The following is a 17,669-nucleotide window of genomic DNA, read 5'->3' on the forward strand; positions in this document are numbered from 1 at the left end:
ATATATATATATATATATATATATATAATTTGGTAATCTACCGGTTAAGGTAGCTTTTTGGATGGACACAGCTAAGAAATAAATATTTTGTGACTCCTAACAAAAAACGAAATCCAGCATCCTACACTACATCAGGTCCCTCTTCATCTCTGAGGACTTCCTTCCTCCGTTCATCCCGTCCAACATCCCTATCCTGTTCCTTTTCCTCGTTTGCCTAACATTCTCCCCTCTATTACAGTCTTCAACATCCCACTGCCGGTCAATACCCCCTTCATCCATTTTTCCTGCCTCCATAGGATTTCTCCCAACAAACCCCTCTCTTCGCCCACCATACCAGGTACTTCCCCATTTGTTTTCTTCTCGGTCCATTTCACCTTCCCCATCCTTCTACACACCCACATTTCAAAAGCCTAAAATCTACGTCCATCCTCCTGCTTCAATGACCACGTTTCCGCGCCGTACATAGCTACGCTCCAAATTAAAGTTTTTACGAGTCTTTTCTTAATATCCTTACTCAACGTCCCTGTCATCAAATCCCTCCTCCTTGTAAAAGACTCTTTGCCTAGCGCAATTCTTCTCCTTACGTCCCTACTACTTCGACCGTGTTGGTCCAAAACACTTCCGAGATACGTAAACTGTTCTACCTGCTCTAGTTTTTGCCCTTCTATTTTAATGTTTAGCTTAGCCTTTTTCTTTCTAGAAAATCGCATAACCTTTGTTTTATTAATATTGATTCTCATCCCATACCTGTCGCACTGAGTTTCCAATTCACTCAGCAATGCTTGCAGCCCTTTGGCTGACTGACAAACTAAAGCTTGGTCATCAGCGAACCTAACTGATTTTATGAATTCCCCGCCCACTTTCATTCCTACCTCCAGTTCATCCCATGCCTCTTTAATCATTTCTTCTACATACAGGTTGAACAGCAACGGTGATAATGGGCAACCCTGCCTTACACCTCTTCCTAACACTGCCCATCCGGACTCCCCGTTCCCACCTCGTACCTGAGCAGTCTGAGACACGTACAGGTTGAGGATTAGCTTCCTTTCCCTCCAATCTATTCCTATTTTCTTCAATATACTCATTAGTTTTCCCAATTCACTCTATCAAACGCTTTTTCGAAATCTACGAAACAGGCAAATACCTCCCAGGAAGACCTGGTACCCGAAAAATCACATAGCTTGGGTGGAGCTGCAGGTGCCCAGATTGCCTTGCCCGGGAATCGAACCCGGGACCCTCCGGTCAGTAGTCCAACAATGTGCCCCCTGGACTACCGCGACCCATATACACATATATACACGCATAAACACCCGAGGCCTGAGGTGTTAGGGAGTATTTCATTTTCATTTCCTCTGCAAGGGAAATCTTTCTTGGAGACGATGTCGAGAGAAAGGGGCAGATATTTAAGGACTAACGGTCGTTCCCTAAGGAATGCCGAGGTTGAATTTCACTATGAGCAGTCACCTCGTTTAACGCCCTCTAAAGACAACCATTTACGTAAAAAAATGTCAACTCTAAGTATTTTGATAGGTGACGGTTATATCTCGAGCCCTGACACCGAAATACACACACAGTGTATGTGAGGAAAGACATTCCCTTTGCTGCCTTCAGCTCATAGTTAATGGCTCACAGGAAACCGCTAGTCGGGTTTCCTTTCGAGCTGTTCACAGGCACAGTCTAAATTAGGACTAGGGACCCTTCCTTCCTTATTCGAAATAATTAGGCCTTCCAAACTGTATAAAACGGTGGGGTTATCGTTTATAAATGGGATAATAATGAGAATTGACACATCGCTACCATTAAAAAACTCTCACACGAGATAGCATCTCGCAATCTCTTAGCATACAATCAATCCAGAAATGACCGGATTTTCTTTCAACACTTTTTGTGTTGCCATTCAAGGTTCCTTGCATATTGGTTACCAACATCTGACGGCTGCAATTATATTTTTAGCGTCATCTGGTTGGAGCAGGTCGCTCTGCATTAGTAATTTCTTGATGAGAAACATGAAGTGCCTGATTAGGTAAATTATATTTCCTATTGTGTCTTCGTGCGATGACCTAAAGGAAATCACATATCTCTTTGTATGCCTGAACTCCGATTCATAAAAGAATATTTCCTCCGCTTTGATACATCTCGAATCGTATGAGCATTTCAGTGTTTAAAAAAAACCGGTCATCACCCCAAGTTTTTGAATGCAATGAGCAATTGTGATATTTTTAACAACTTAATGCCTACCTAGGGGATATCAGAAATCACCCGCGATAATTCACCCGATTAATAATTACGAAGGGAATATGTTAGAAGTTTTTTGAGTTAATTTTATAAGTTTCATGAAATCGCATATTTCTACGACTTATTTCATCGAATACTCTAATGGAACGTGCCACTTTTAGTAGAGGCTGCACCAAAGATAAGATATTTTTCAAATCGAGGCTACTAAATACACCGGCAGGAATATTTCAACTGCGATGTGCCATTAAGTAAGCACATAATACTCCAGAACAAAACTGAACTTGAAAATCACTGTGCAGTGATTATATGCTCAGGTAATACTCTTAGTACAATTGACTCTTCGTCCATTGTCCCTCTGATACTGTGATGGCCTCCGCGGCGACGCGAAAGGTTTTCAAATCGCGCCCGAATGGATTCATTCCCCCTGGATGACACATTCACTGTCATTATTCCAGTATTTGAGCCTCATTAAACCCACTGGAATTTTGCAGGAACTAGAGTGCAGCGGAATGGATACAGGGAGTTCAGCATAATTTTCCCTATGAATTTTTTGCTAGTTTGGAAACGGTTTTCATGTGTATTATTAGTTTCAGTTTTATAATGGGTAATCATTACCTTATTATCAAATTAACTATTACCCATCCACCACTTACTAACTTTAAGTCATATTAGATTTTCATAGACCTATTTGAGTCCAAGCATTTGAAATTTGCATTGATTATTTTGTTTGCCGATATAACAATTATTTCATTAATTATATTATTAATTAATTATGATTACCAATTAAAAAATGTAACTTCTCGTATATTAAACCTTTTTAAGCATGAACGTAATTTTTTGTCTATTCCCCAACTCACACTCGCGAAAATTATGTTTATAACTGTTTTCACTTTAAAAGAGTTGTCCCTTAAGTTTTAATGGCAAGAATTAAGGTGATTTTGTAAAGTCGTTCTTGCAGGTAGTCTTCTTGATATTTTATACGAGTTATGCAGAGGAATGAGAAATAACTTGAGTTCCATTTCCCACAGCAATGAAAATTCATACACGATATCAGTAATATGGCAAGGTTTTCTATCCATCATACATTCATATATTCCTTACCCAACCGTTTCTCCCGCTAATAAAGGGTGACCATTGCCGAAAGGTATGTATACTGAACAAGCGTTCGTTAAATTCTTTGGATGTTTTAAAATTGCAGCAGTAATCGGAATGAGAGCCAGTTGGATTTTCCCTTCAAAACTTCAAAGTTTGGGGTCAGGGTAAGGATATATTTATTTACTCTATGCCTTGACCCTATCCTCATACAAATGATATTTTTTCTATTACACCTATTCTCGAGATGGTATATTGCTTGCTCGATAATAACTAATGTTGAATGATGACTAGATGAAATAAAATAAAAGTATCATAAAGAAAATATATAGTGTTCAGTTCATTCGAACATATTTACCAGTCAGTGAATTTTTATTTACATTTAAATTAATATTTAATTAACACTATTTTATCATTTTTTAATTAATGTATTTACTTTACTCATTGTGAAAGTCGAGTGGTTGACGATCGCTAGGACTTCTGTGATCTAGGAAATGCAAAACTAGGTCCTATTCACCTTCCACTTACTCTCTCTGGACGCTGAAGGAAATTTTCTATCAATGAACTTAAAAGACTAACATGAAATACGTGCATCATGCTACATTACTTAGCCATGAAAAGAATCAAGATTACACAAAAGAGAAAATGACAAGTTTACCTGAAGTAAACATAAGATCTGGGGCTTTCCCGGCGTATATGTAGTGTGTAGAAATTCCTCTTCCGCCAGATAAGAGTGCCCATTCTGGCTGACGCTTCGCTACCCGAATAGGGTATCTTCTTCAGGTGAAGAATGATTCCTACCCTTGTTGCCCTCCCCTTCCTGCCTTTCTTGCCACGAGGACGATGAAAAAGTCGAGCATCGGAACGTCGGATAGATGTAGAAGATCCGAGAGGAATTGCCAAAAGTTTACCTCAAGTTTTTTCGCCAAAGTTGTGGAATGAGGATTGACTAGCATCAGGATTGTGTCGAACAGCCTCAGGTGTGTGTACCACAAAATGCAATACCTACAGGTTTTTTTGGAGATGGTGATTATCTGCCGCTGTTGAAATACGATGGAGAATCACTAAGGACTGTACAAATACTTTTGGGCAAAAAACTCTTGAAATGATTAAGAATGGCTTTTGATCGTGAATTCTGCACAAGAGATGTTAGGAGCCGTGTTAAGTTCCATGGATTTATATTAATGCGAGTCGCTCATCGAAGTTAAATATACCACAAAACCTGAAGGTCATAGCTTTCGTAATAGGTTTCATATTTTGTTGTCCACGGAGAGCTAAATGGATTGCTTGTATTGCATTATTCGTTGATAATTATTGACGAATGACAACGGATCATTGAACGCGAGAAAAACACACTCATATTCATGCCATTCTTTTTCCTCTAACTCTATGACCTTAGACTGCATGTAATCGCACATCAACGTTGTTTACTTCCACTTATTCGGATTTGAATTATAGCTGATAGCGGACAAAGGTGATTGATGACGACATCCCATGGATATCGGCGGGGATATCATTTCAGCTTCTTTATTTGTGAAAACAGTCACGTGGCTGATGGTAAAATTCCATTTCACTCGAAAGCATTAACCTCTTGCTATCTACATAAGTGCATTCATTTAGGAAACAGCACACATCGCAGATAATATCGACCATAAGTTTCGCCAGTCGAGTTTCAGTGCGTCTGAACCTGGGACCCTTTTCTTGGGGGTCACTGTCAGTTATTAGTAATTCCTTATCGTCGCAAGAAGATATGTATGACCATCAATAACATCAGTGATTATCGTAGTAACTTTAATAAAAATATTTTAAAGTGAAATCATTTATAAGAGCGATTTGCGCGTAGGTAGGATAGTCATAGGCATGTACCTTTGAGCATTTATCTCGCATAAAAATAATTTTGAATATAATCATATAGTTTTCATGACTAATGTAATTATTATGAGCCAGGTTGCTAAGATACTGGAATAACGGCATCAAAAATTAGAGCTAAAGCGAACAAACATAGCGGAATGACACTTAAATAACCGTTAATTATTGCCCAATGGTTTCCCCTTTGACTTTCATTGCAATAAAAAATCAATGCGACTATCACCTACACCAATGTATTATTCAACTATCACGCCTTTTTGAGCAGAGTAGAAATATATCAAACGATGAGAAGACTTATGAGGCGGGCACATCCATTAATGATTCATTTTCAGTACATACTCATCGATTCACTGTTTTTATTCCTTAAATCGTTTAGAACCTAAAGATCATATATTAGTCTCAACTGTATGAGAGTTTGTGAGTTTCAAGACAGTCGAAGTCATATCCCAGCGTTTGCTCAGAAACCTACGGACATCCAAATCCGCTTAGCCCGAGGCAGGATTTAAATCCGTTACCGTCCACCAATCCTTCCACTATGGCTTGTGTTAGGAATGGACGAATTTTTAATCCACATGCTCCCTAACTATCATAGCCACTTAATAGTGTTTGATGGAATGGATTAGGTAAATAATAGTCCGAATATGAATCATAGAAGGAACTAAAGGAATGAAGACTGAACCCACTCTCCCTCAAGTTACCTAAAATTTCAATCTAGCGTTCAATCTTTTCCGTATTTGCGAGGACTAATTGGAAAGTAACTAAGTTTTCGACCTAGCGTGGCGGTGGGTAGGGCTAGAGCTTGGTGTCTACATCTTGATTCCTACACTCAGTACGCATCTTGCTGTGATAGCGTCCAGACAGTGATTCTTCTACTTTTCTCATTGCAAACTATATAAATGTTCGCTGTAATAGAAAATCCCGCGAGATGTGAAGTGCGATCTGTGAATAGGATTTTACTGGGAAAATGTCACAAGCCAACTGAAATTCATAGGCAACTTTGTGAAGTGTACGGAGATGGAAATAATGAGTGAAGACGGAGTGAGGCAGTGGCTCATTCAGTTTAAAAATGTCCGCAAAATTATTCACGACGAGGACCGCTAAGGTCAGCCTAGCCTTGTGGCAGATGAACTGACGGTGAAAATCAACGAAGAAATTCCTGAAAATCGCCGATTTACGATTACGGTTCTCTCAGTAGACGGGGCTTGCAACACAGCGTTTGACAGTGACGCAGAATTGAATTCTGGTGTGACAAGTGATGAAAAGGTAAGGCGGCAGATTTCTTCAAAGGCAGAATTGAAAAGCTTGTGTATCTTGATGATAAATGCCTCAATTTTAATCGCAACTATGAAGGACAATAGTTTAAAAATGTGTCTTTTAAGTGCATTTAATAAAATTTTTCATGTGACTAAGCTCATATTTTATTTCAAAAACGTTAGTTACTTTCTGAAAAGCCTTCGTTGGCAACTCGCGGGATTTTCCAATGCAGTGCATATTTTAACTGTTTGCAGTGAGCAACGTAGAAAAATCACAGTCTGCATGCTAACACAGCAGGATGCGTACTGAGTGTAGGGACGTTTAGACACCAAGATGGTGACTCGAGCCATACCCACCGCCACGCTAGGCCGAAACGTAAGTTAAGAAAGCATTCTTGATAGCCTTCGTATTGATGGCCCAGATTTCCAAGCACAGTATTACAAATTTTTATTTTGCCTCGAAAATGTTGTACAAACCACATAACTGTACGTGGAACCCTCTCAAATGAAACTTTTCCCTGCCGGAAATCGCCACCAGGACACAAAAAATGGAATCTGACTGCAGCATACTATATAGTATGCTGCAGTATAGTATGCCCCGGGTCATTTTTATTGTTGGAATACGCATGCTCCAGGTTCCCTAATGATCAAATCGATTCTACTGACGATACTCTTAAGTTCATTTTTTATTAACTTACTTTTAACTGTTTTTACGATAATGTTTTAAGTTCGTTCCCCACATATACGCTTATATCAGTATTACCTTTACGCAATCAGCCGAATAAAACACTCCTCTAACAACTCCGGTTAGATCAAACAAAATCACTATATGAATTTTATGAAATACTTCGAAATTTACAGATAATTATAAAAATCCGAAAACATTCCCGCACGCCACTTAAACATGCATGCCACAAATTGCCCACATAATCGAATACATCTAATCGAATGCAATAAAAACATTGCGCACTTCTTCGACAGAATTTTTCACCATGAAAACCGAAACGGTTTCATGCCGTGTAATTCTGCGAAATGAAGATAGATGAATTGGCCAAATACATCCTAAATCAGGCAAATACAATAAGGCGTGATATCTTGGTTTAAAAAATACTATTTCCTAATAAAAGAACTTTTCAAAACTGAAATGGTTACAATTAAAGAAAACATAGTAAACTGAGTTTGCTATTTCTTTTCCAAAGGCAGAAAAAAGTAATGGCTGATGGAAGTGGTTCCAATTTTGTGAAAGTAGCCTCTGGCATCCCCCAAGGAGCGTGATGAGACCCCATTCATTCCTCATCCACATCAATGACATTAAACCGGGACATCGTATCTGAGTAGCATATACTGAGCGTGTATCGTGAGGCTCTGTCACACTATTTAATACTAGATTTGTGGGGGATCGAGATGGTGCGGGGGCTAACGTACTGGCTTCCCACCCTGAGGGCGCGGGTTCAAATCCCGGCGGTGTTGAATATTTTTCAGAGGTATCTCGATCCCTACTTGAGGTGCTTTGTGGAGGGCACTTTGAGTGAGTACGCCGTCCGTCGGATGGGACGTTAAGCCGTGGACCCCTTGGCGCCTTTCGTAAAGAGTAGGCTAATGCCGACGCCGGGTTTCTCTCCACCCTTCATCCTTTCCTGTCCTTCCCCTATGGCGCAAATGACCTTAGCTGTCGGTCGCCTCCCCTCAAAACTACTACTAGATTTGTGGTTATGAAATTCTAAAAGTGCGCGTCTCTTCCTGTGAACACCCATCGACCCGTCGTCGACTCGGGTGGCCGCACGTGTGGCAAACTGCCTTTTCGTTTTCGAAGTGGGCACCGGGTCCGAGAAGGGAATTCGGATGTACGAACCCTCGCCTCACGGAGCATTCTCCGTCGGCAGTCGCATTGACGTGGGTCGAACAATTAATTCTGTCTTCCGCCTCGAACGAGCGACCGTTGTCTCGCAGGGAAACCGGATGGAAATTCTGGCTAAGAGACTAATGGCCCTGCATCCTGCTCCCTCAAGAAGGCCAGTGGTCCGAACACGTGAGGTCCATCACTAACCTCTAATCACACAGAGAAACTCCCGAATCTCAAGTGACTGTTTACGCCTGCGTAAACCTCGCGGGGTATGCTTGTGGTGAAAAATCCTTTATTCTTCCTTATCATACTGCTTAAGGTACGCAATAATTCTTCAGTCCTTGTTTTTACTGTCTCTTCTTTTATTTCCTATTTCTCGAACTTCCCGGACATCCCAACAAGCTTAACTCCTAGATTGGAGCTGGAACACCGTCTAATCGTGCACACAATGAGCGCCTCGAGTATTCTGCATCCCTGAGCCCGCGGGTTTGGCACCGGACGGACGCGCGGCCTCGCGACCAGCAGGCGAATTCGTCCGGCGGCGACGTGCTCCTAGGATGGAGGTGTCCCCTGCCTCGGCGAGGATCCGGAGGGAATACTAATTCATGTAACCGTTATGATCGGTCGGGCTCACTCCGAGGCCTCGGTAGAGCGAGATGCGTTGTTTGCGCCAGTCAAGGAAGGGAGAAAAAAAAACAATAAAAAGGCTCAAGGTAAAAGAATGATCGAGGAGTCAGTCAACTGAGGGTTATTCGTGCCTCCACCTACGTTGAATAGCATCTAGTTCCTCGTTTGTGGCATTCAACCTTGACTTTCGAAAAGCTTAAGTACAGGCTGACATCGTTCGTTGACTTAAAAGATCGCAGGTTGGCACCCGTAGCGTACTGCCGTGGGAGTAAAAAATCATTTGTGTGATGATTTAACGCAAATAGACGAATGAAAACTAGTCCTCCACAAATGCAACGCCTGACACGGTGATTTTATTTTCACCATATAACCCCGAACAAAGTTGAAGTCCTCTTACTCAAACGACTCTGACAAGGATTTCAATTGGCTTACATTCTGGCACTTAAAATTTATGACACCGAATTCACATTCCTTCGGAATCACATTCAAGTACATAAAAGGATTCCCATGGCTTGGGAACCACCCAAGATTTGGCATCCTCCCTTGCATACTTTCGAGCACTTTGATGTATATTGTGTTTTTTGCTTTTGCGTTATCTGTTTCCCGAATCGTCACCACTAAGAAGACTGTTTTGAGTAGTGCAGGGAAGAACTACATACGTGCATATATTCCTCTTTCGCAGTTCCCTTTCGGGTTAGGCGACGTCGAGAAAAGACCTGATCTTGGGTCATAGGCAGAAACGTCTTCTCTAATTCTTCTACGTATACTACTGCATTCTTGCATACACCTCTCTTCTCTGTTGCATTCACACATTTCTCCGTGCACGATCTTCTGTTACTTCCGCGACTACTTACTAATTATGAGTTACTGCCTGTTACGGTCTTTTAACAAAAACAAAGTCCAATAATATAGGCGTATACTCCAATAGCCGTAAAACTATTAATCATACGACTATCGGAGTCAATGCCCATTTTTGGACTTCATATTTGGGACTGGACTTGATGACCTCGTATGCCTGTACCTTTCACCTCATTTGCCCGCAACTTTTTCCACCTTTTGCATAAATTACTCTTTTCTCACATATATCTAATGATTCGACTCTAGTAGTGCCGGATGAAAATAGCCTAGTGTGAAATCACTCATTCGAATGAGGGAGAAAATTGAGCAGACTTTCAATGTTCTGCTTGTTTTCCCACTTTAATCTTGCACTCAGGAAATTGCATGACGGCATCAGTTTTATTGTGTTTTCCGTGATCGAGTGAGAACCGAATTCTCTCGCCGTTGGACGTCCACCACCACATAGCGGCGGATCCAAGGCTGGGAGGGGCCGATTATTGCAGCAATATCCCAACCTTATAGCCTTGAGGATCAAGTGAGAGGCCTTCACTGCGATAACATGCAAGATAACATACCACGGCAATGTTCCCATGGTACGGTATTTTTAAAATATGCAATGAAAATTGTGGTAACCTATTGATTATATTAAAAATTGGTGTCAGAACTAGGATATTATTAAATAGTGACACAGCATACAGCGTAAACTTTCTTCGAATAGTGGAAGCGGGAAATTGACGCGTAATTACTTAGTTTTAGTTTCGATTGTGGTATACTGGTGAAAACAGGCTGTATTTGACTGGTGATATACGATGACCGTCAGCTGATAATTAAAGCACGCGACTCTGCAAAGCCTTCTAACCTTGCATACCGTATCTTTCATAGCTTACGAAAAAGAAAGAAAACTTTTTCGGTAAAATAAACAAGATTCTTAAAAGAGAGAGGAATGAGTGTGATATGAAAGAATGTGGATTGGACACTCCGACAATGGACAGGTGTGAAATATATGCGCCCCATTGGCTTGGTTACGCTGAGATAATGGACGCTGGCAGAATCAGACAAGAGTTACATATAACAGTAGAGTATATTGGTTTGAGAGCAAGAGGACGACTGAGAAAGCCTAGGGTGAATGCAGTCGAAGAGATGCTAAATTCGAACAACTTTCAATGTCTTAGGGACAAAGATATGTTTTAAACTCTTGATGAATATAGATGAAATGCAAGGATTTGGAAAGAAGGGGGAGTATGAAAGAAATCCTAAAAACAGTAAGTTCCAAGCCATTACATACAATCAGCCTTTTAGATTTGATGAGGCACAAATAGGTCTGACGCTTAAACGGGCAGGCTGAATTTGAAGATGACGGTCTGCCCGTCATTAATTAAAATGAAACTTCGTAAATTAACGCGTTTGTGAGTGCAGAATTTTTACCCATTTACGCTAACGAAACTTCACTTACCCTCCCCCGGAAATCACGAGGAAGTGCGCTCCTGTCAGCATGCTACTTGTCGGCTGAAAAGAGGGCTACTTGGGGTCCAACTTGGGTGCACTCTCGGGGTAAGAGGCCCTTGGGTACGCCGAAGGATAATAATAAACATTGATTGCAGTAAGAGCTGTCTAACTTATGGCTATGAGGTCTGAGTTCCACCGCCAGATGTTACGTGGCTTGAAAACTGCTATCAAACGTTGCAGATCCAGCAAGTGCACTTGCGCTGCCATTACCGTTTCAATAAATTCCCTTAGCATAAGCATTTAATTCTCCAGAAGTGTCTTTTAATATTAAATTGATTTGCACTGATTACTTTTGCCGAACCTATTTAACTGGAAGTTTTCAACGCAAAAATTTCGATTGTGTATGTGAATTATAGTGGGTAAAGAGTAGATTTTTACGAGGAAAAAATCCTTCATGATGTGGGAACATTATTAAGTATGGAGTAAACATGAGGTAAGTCCTAAAACAAAGAATTATTTTCCGATAAATTAGGAAAATATACGGTAAGATATTTAATAACGTGAATGCCAGTAGGCGGAAATTTGAGAAGAATAGATGACTCGCTAATATATACTTGGTTGACAGGTTCAATTAGATGGTTTAATTAAAAAAATGTTATGACCCGCGGGGAGGCTTCAGAATCTGGCTTCTCTCTCTAAATGGGCGGATGCCATTAAAATAGGCCATTTCGTGGCACTGGTGCCGGTCCGCAGTGTAGTCAAGTCAACTGGTGCTCCCTTGCTTTTTCCTGCGCGAGGCAGTCATCTCGACTTCCACTCGTATTAAGAGCCAGTGCCATTGTCATATTGACCGCATTAATCATAAGAACCTAATCACAATTTCATATCTGTCCACGTTCTACGAGAGTATTGAGTGGGGGGGGGTGGAAGGGACGGCCAGATTGTTACTCGTTTCCAATGCTATTATTTCACTATGGCAGAGATGGTTATGACTCCGTTAGGCCTTTCGGCCGGCACCACTCGAGCGAAACAGAGAAATCGGGTGACTTTGTACTTTATGTGGTCACATCTTGCATTCCTGAATTAAATCGCTCTTTGAGGCGTGACTTTATGGAATCGATTAATTTTGCAATGAAACTCTGCGACTTTGTAATTCCATAAAGATTACGTGGAACGTCGAAACCCGGGTCGCGCCTTTATAAAATACTGTGGAATTACAAATTCATTTTCATTTGAAGATGTTACGCCGTAACGAAACCTAGGTCGTAATAAAAAAAAATTACAAACTGTGTCATTTTTAATGACACAGTTTCAGGCGTAACATGGTGGAACAGTTTAAGGGCACTTTTTAATTTATTGGCAGAGATATTTTGGATATGAAAATGGCTGCATTATTTTCATAAGATTTAAATATTTCCACTTTAAAAAACCATTAATTTAAATTCATGTAGATTTTATTCCACTTTCGGCTACTTCCGCCGTATCGATTGCTTTAATGACTGTTTCACCCTCACTCCTGAAGGTTTCTTCAGGCTCACTCAGACCTGAAGATACCTCCAAGACGTGCAGGATGAAACTGCCAACTAGACGTCGCGGAAGTTTTCAAAGTAACACTGAATCTTTATCTTTTGCAAAGAAGATTTCTTTTAATAGTTAAAATCGTATTGCACAGTTACAAGTGCGTAGTTTACCGATATCCTTGTAACATATTTCTAACTGAAATCTTGGATGTATATGTTTACTGAACATTTATATTATGCACACCATTGTCCCCTAGTCCTATTCTAATTGCTCCTTTAATAGGTGATTAAATTGTAGTTATTTTCCAAGCCATCTCTTGAACATACAATGAAGAGAGTGAGCTAATTTTGTTTTAATTCCTCGGGGAGGTTCCCCAAGCTGCATAAATCGAAATTGCACAGAAAACTTTCTCCGGAAATTCAACATAGCACTTAACTAGCCAATATATCCTGAATGTTGTGTGAATTTTGTGCCCCTATTTTCATTGTTACAATGACTCAAGCATTAACACATACTAACGAAGCTGGGCAACCACAGTTTTCCTGTCAGCCTGAGAGCGAGCTGTTTATGACGGAGAGGAACTCGCAGATAAGCTAAGTGAACGGTATCGCTAGCTGATGGAATTTTAATCCTGTTTTAAAAAAGAAGTGCAACCGGTTTATGGTAACGAATCAGTAGCAGAAATCATATCTCTCGAAATTATCGACAATTTCGTGTGCCAGGTCATATTAAATCATGGACGCCACGTACTGTATTATATTCAACTTGGTTTTAAATCCTCGGACTTCAAATTCATTTCCAATGAAATAATTCATCGACGAAATGTTATGCGACAATTCTAGGAAGATGTTAGAAGTTAGTCAATGACACTAACAATTTATGACAAATTTTTTCCGACTTTATTTCCTTCTTTGTTGTCACATCGACATTAACTGAGAGTTACCATTATGTTCTATCTTGAGAAAAACTTGATAAAGTGAAATTTTGGACAGATTTACAGTAAAAGCAGTCACACATGGCAGTGATAGGTGATACCTATCAACGGCAAAACAAATTTTTTCCCATGCCGCACTCGACATCAACATTAATTATCCATCGCAATATTTATTTTTCGACAAAAAATTCAGTACCTTTAATGAAGGAATCATACTATAACCTTTAATTTGGTTACCCTCAAGAAAGTTAAATTTCTAATGTTTTCCAAATTATTAAAATACGACAGTGTTCAGTCTTGCAAGATAATACCCATCGGAAAAGACGAATGATCTGCCACGGTCAAGAGAAGAGCGTTCCACTCAAAATGCATTGCGAGTTTGGACTATAATTCCACGCGATCTTCTATCGAGATAATACGGGAGAATTGGCTCAAGTTTAAAGACATAATGAGCGGGAATAGAGAAATTGGAGGAGAAATCAAAAATCGCCCCTCATTAAATGCCTCGCCAATTAATGGGGAAATTCAGAACGAGAAACGCTGTAGTCATATTTCTCTTTATCGCCCTCCTATCTCCTCGCACTTATAATATGTACATGGAAAATAAGCAATTCATATTTTAGACGTCTTTATGCGGAGCTTATTAGCCTTTATGAATTCAACCAATCGGAATCCGTTAAAAGACCACGCGCAAGTCACTCCCGAGTCAAGATTAGAAAGGTGACTCTCCGACTTTTCATGTGTAATGCATATTAAAAAATATCTTCATTTTGAGTACTGAAGCTTAGTTATTCCGTAAAGGTTGAAATTGGAAGACATTGAAATTTAGGAATGATTTGTTTAGAAAATGTGGACTTAAGCTAGAACCACCCCCACAAACAACATGCATGCGACTTATATTTACAGGTCCTGTATCTGCAAAAAAACTATTTTTTTCTGGTCAATCCATGAGGAAGGTCGTGGATTTCATAACATGGACCCGTTTTGGCAGCCTTAAAAAAAGACGGGTGAAGACCGAGACATTATTGGAAGATTTTTACCCCTTTACCTTTACCAAGGTGGACCACTTTTTCAATGTCAGAGCCTTGACATACATGCTACTCTAAATTATTACGTAATAAATGCTCCTCTGAGATCAAACTGGATCGAATGGAATGTGGCTTTGATGAATCATATGTAGTGCATCAACAACTGACCTCCTTACCTTAATATTCTTACGGCATAAACTCAGCTAAATTGACAAGTTCTCCGCAATAATGGACCTAAATATTATGTAGTACATCGAGACTAGGGTGATAGTAAATTTTGAAGGAGCGAAAAAATGCTACTGCGATGTATATGGTCATTAATTCGCAAAAACTTTATTGCCCCTCTCTCTCTCGGCAAGTCAGTCCTTTCTTTAAACTTTTCAACATCATCTCGTAAATGGAAATAAATATTTCAGATTTGATGCACATAAATTTAATTAATCACAAATTATGAGTTATTTGCGTTCCACGTGACATACATTGTACGCCGGGTGAACGCACGATGCGGTATTCACGCGATTACAACTTCTTACCGTCATCATTAAAAAAAAAATAATTCAGCAAAACGCATGAGATTAATGCACCAATGGAATGGGAACGCAGCGCGCCGGTTTGTTGTGCATGAAACCCGACGTGATCAAACAATAAATAACGAGCCTATAACCCCAAGGTTGACTGATTCGTAGGAAAGAGCTCACCTCCGTCGGTAGAATTTGAAGGGTGACATTCACACGTTTGGCGTTAGGGTTCCGAGCTCTCTTCTCTCTACTGCTGAGTGAAAAATATGTTGCTTAAAAAGTAACACAGTAGAGACAAAACATTGCCTGGAGGTGTCCGAAGGCATCACTCGAATTTGAATACTGCCCTTTCTTTTGGCTAAATTAAGGAATAGTATCCCAATTTACCTATGCTATCCGTAAAAATCTTTCTACCTGAACAGATCTATTAACATCAACGAACGAGAACACAAATGTTGCGAACGAGGCGACAAATACATTTTACTCTGCCCGCTTAATAAGATCGAGGCCACGCTAATTTGGATCAGAGAGCATCTCTTTTCCATCCGATGTGCCCTCTGACTCCAATTCCATAACCCGCGAGCCTGGGAGTACCCACACGATCAAATTTTGGTAAGACATTTTACAGCGTGAACAAGAAACACCACAAACCAACCTTGGACAAAACAGCAACCCCCTCTGCGCTCCTTGTAAGAATACACTGAGTTGATGACTTTTCCACACAAGCCCAAGACCTCCACCTCTGCACGCACTGCAGATTCACGGTGCCACAATCACGTCTCTCGAAATCCGCGCCGAGGAGCACCCTAGTCCAACTGCGCCGCAGCCACAGAGCACCCGAGGGGAGCAAGCAAGTAAGTGAGCGGCAAGTGGCGCTCTCCGGGCTGGCTCCCAGTCAGCTCGAGGACGTCTCTCCGTCAGCTGACGGTTAACTTCCCAAAGGCCGCAGCAGGAATGGCGTCGCGAGAACCTGTGAACTAACACGACTGCCGGCCGACGACTGCTCCTCTCCTCGAGTGCATTCGTGATAATATGAGGCCTCTCAGCTGTAAGGGGTGAGATAAGGAGATCCGTCAGCTGGGAGACCTACTTCCTGCTTGCTCTGCCTATGAGCTCCAATGTGTGTGGAAGGAGGTGATCTCCCCCTCCACACCCATGACCACCAGCGTCCTTGGGCCGCACCGCCGCTGAGACCCCTTCCCCTCCAAGTTCCCACTAGCCCCCTCCGAACCCTCCGCCGTCGACCAACCTCCCCCGCCACCTCCCTCCCCGCACTCCGTTCCTACCGGTTTGATGATTCAAAACGGAAACCTATTCGTTCGGCCTTGGGGACGGGCGTGACGTAATGGGCAAAAGGTTTGTCGCAAGCAGTATTTCAAGATCTCTCCGTTCTGCGAGTTTGTTGGGATAATAGGGTGATTGACAACTTGCGACTATCTCGGGCATATTTTTCTTTACAATCCCTGACACTATTTTTAGTTGCTCCACATTTTGGTATTCAATCAAAATATCACACATAAAGAAAGCGAAAAATACGATAATTCTTAGCGCTGCCACAATATTTCATTAAAACTGTTGCACTATGTACCATTTAAATGTGGATGTACAGGTTATGTAGATATCACTAACAATATCTATTTTGTAAAACTCTATTTTTTATGTATTTCCTAGGTGGTTAATCCTTGCATTGTTTATCATAGAGCATATTAGCCATGTTCAGTGCACCAAAATATTAATGCTGCAAGTGTATTTCATTCATTATTTTATTATCCGTATAAATGCAAAGCTAATTGGGCTTAAAAGTCAAGGAAAGCTATTTTTTTACATTAAATATTTTTTTCTGTTCATTTTTCATGTATTTTGATGAAAACTACCATCTCGAATCAGTCCTGAAAAATAGGAATTTGTTATTAGTGACTTAGATTTTACAACTTTTCCATGGAATATTATTTTGATTTCATTTATTACTTACATTCTCTCTGAGCCCATTTCATTCGGAGACATTTACAGTCAAAATAAACCTTATTGTAGTTTGTTTCAGGAAGCTCGTTACGTACAGAGTACAGAGCCTTGTCTATTCACCTTGCAAAAATCCTTCCACTTCTGCCACCGTCACAAGTTGTACCATCTCGAGCCACTTGCCCAAAACTTGGTCAAATTTTTCTCTTCAAGATATCACCATAGTGCGAAATGTCTTAAAAAATTGGGAAAAAATCGCTGAATAATGCAAGCATTCATTTTTTTAAATATCTTCTCCATACTCCCAAAAACCATTCCGTCATTGATTGCCCTCTTTTTACTGTTTCCATTTACATCCACACAATATCCTGCTATCCGCTGGAGGGACATGTGGCGGGAGGTATTTGAGAACCATCCATTTATGCAAAAAATGAAATTATGTTTAAGCATATCTATTTTTTTATATTTATAGAGACATATAAACGAATGCCATACTTATCAAACCTC

At 40.5% G+C, this 17,669-nt stretch overlaps 1 protein-coding gene across 1 annotated transcript in view; it reads right to left on the reverse strand.

The window, feature by feature from the left end:
- CDase (neutral ceramidase) overlaps nucleotides 1-16,230 on the reverse strand; it is a 57,808-nt gene extending 41,578 nt beyond the window's left edge. Inside the window, exon 1 of the mRNA XM_071582688.1 lies at nucleotides 15,859-16,230. The gene's annotated coding sequence lies outside the window, so the exon portion shown is untranslated. The remainder of the gene's footprint in view (nucleotides 1-15,858) is intronic.
- Between the last annotated feature and the right edge of the window lie 1,439 nt (nucleotides 16,231-17,669).

Source organism: Hetaerina americana, unplaced genomic scaffold (assembly GCF_022747635.1).
Source record: "Hetaerina americana unplaced genomic scaffold, ioHetAmer1.1.p SCAF_12, whole genome shotgun sequence".
Lineage (NCBI taxonomy): Eukaryota > Metazoa > Arthropoda > Insecta > Odonata > Calopterygidae > Hetaerina > Hetaerina americana.